This window comes from Elephantulus edwardii, unplaced genomic scaffold, assembly GCF_000299155.1.
Source record: "Elephantulus edwardii isolate Elephantulus edwardi_28Jun2011 unplaced genomic scaffold, EleEdw1.0 scaffold00011, whole genome shotgun sequence".
NCBI classification, from domain to species: domain Eukaryota; kingdom Metazoa; phylum Chordata; class Mammalia; order Macroscelidea; family Macroscelididae; genus Elephantulus; species Elephantulus edwardii.
The window spans coordinates 31414157-31416370 of NW_006399761.1; positions in this window are offsets into that span (position 1 = coordinate 31414157).

Sequence of the window (2214 nt, forward strand, 5' to 3'; positions counted from 1 at the left end):
ACCTCCCAAGCATGATGTCCTTCTCCAAGCACTGGTCCCTCCTTACAACATGACCAACAAAGTATGCCAGACGAAGTCTCAGAATCCTTGGAGCAGCCCAGTTTAATCCTCTCCGGGATAAAATCTGTTCGTTTTCTTAGCAGTCCATGGTACCCTCAGCACTCTTCTCCAACACCAAAGCTCAAAAGCATATAGTCACGATAAACTTGAACCATATGTGGAGTGAAACCTCTGGGAGGTCGAAGTCAAACAAGACAGGGGAATAGAAAAAAAATCAAAATAAATATCAGAACAGACTCTGAAACTTGTACTGGAATGAAAAGAAGCCAAATCAAGGTGAAGGAATGCTGGGGTAACAGAGCAGAATAGATTATTTCAAAGGGCAGCTCAAGACAAAGCAAAGTATTAATAATGAAATGTGCAAGGACTTTCGTTAGAAAATCAAAAGGGAAGAATACACTTGACATTTCTCAATCTAAAATAACTGAAAAACAAATTCAAGCCTTACACTCAAGGATTCTATAGGAAAAATCCTGAATGATATAACAAGCATCAAAAGAAGATGGGAGGAATATACAGTGTTACAGTAACATAGTTAGTCAACATGGACATATTTCAGGAAGCAGCAGCATATGATCAAGAAACAACTGTACTGAAGACACTGGCAAAAAATAAGGCCTCAGGAATTGAGGGAATGCCAACTAAGGTATTTCAGGAAACTGATGCAGCCATGGACATGCTCACAGTCTCGGCCAACAAATATGGCAGAAAGAACTGACAAAGTGATTGGATTTGTTCCCATTCCCAAAAAGGTGACCCAACAAAATGCTGAAATTGCCAAACAGTATCTCTAATATCACATGCAAGTAAAATCTCACTGGAGATTATTTAAAAATGACATTATGGACAGGAAACTGCCTGAAGTTCAAGCTGGATTCAGAAGAAGCCAGGATACGAGAACTATCACTGCCAGTGTCAGATGGATATTGGCTGAAAGTAAAGAATACCAGAAGGTGGTTACTTAAATTTTCTAGATTATGCAAAAGCTGTGTGGATAATAACTAATGATGGAAAGCTGAATAGCATGGGAATGCCTGGACACTGAATCATGCTCATGCGAAAACTCTATAGTGACCAAGAAGCAGCTGTCCAAACAGAAAAAGGAAATAATGGAGGGTTGTATCCTTTCTCCATAGCTATTCAAACGGTATGCTGAGCAAATCATTTGAGAAACTCGCTACATAAAGAAAAGTGTGGCATCAAGATTAGAGGAGAACTCATCAACAAATTGGGTTCTACAGATTTTACAACCTCACCTGTACAAATGAAAAACTTAAAGCACTTGCTACAGAAGACCAAAGACTACTACTGCCTTAAAGATGGGTTACATCTCAACATCAAGAAAACAAAAATGCTTACCAATCGACCAACAGGCAGCACCATGACAGATGGAGAAAAGACCGAAGTGTTCAATAATTTCATTTTACTCAGATCTACAGGCAACACCCATGGTTACAGCAGCATATCAAAAGACGTGCTGGATTGGGGAAACCTGCTGTTTAGGATCTTTTTAAAGTTCTAAAAAGTAAGGATTTCTGTTTAAAAGACAAAGATTCACTAGATTCAAGCCACGGTATTTTCAAGTGCTTCCCCACACCTGGACAAAACAAAGAAGAACACTATGCCTTCCAATTGTGAGACTGGTTAAGAATACTGAGTATCCCAAGAACTGCCAAAAGAACAAACATCTGCCTTCAAGGAAGTATAACTGGAGTGCCCCTTAAAGACAATGACTGTGAAACCCCGTATCCTTGAAAAGCAACATCATTCAAAGAAAGGTGGAAAGTTAGAAAAAGGAAGATCCTCTGATCAAGAGAGACTGGCACAGTGACTACCACAATTGGGCTTTAGCATGCCAGAGATCATGAGGGTGGTGCAGGACAGTGCCAGGTTCAGATCTGTGTTCACAGGGTCACAAGAGGGCGTACTCAACTCAATGGCAATGAAGAACACCAAGAAGCAGCTTCCTGCAGGCAGGAAAGGTCAGCATTTGATAGACTGTCACACATTTAGGATTGCCGTACATAACTTATAGGATACTTTTTCAATTCCACGGTAAAAATCTATATAGTGTTATAGACCTACATAGAAATAAGCGACATTTTCATAAGGGCAAATTATCAGACTCAATAAATTCTTAACCATCTAGTTATT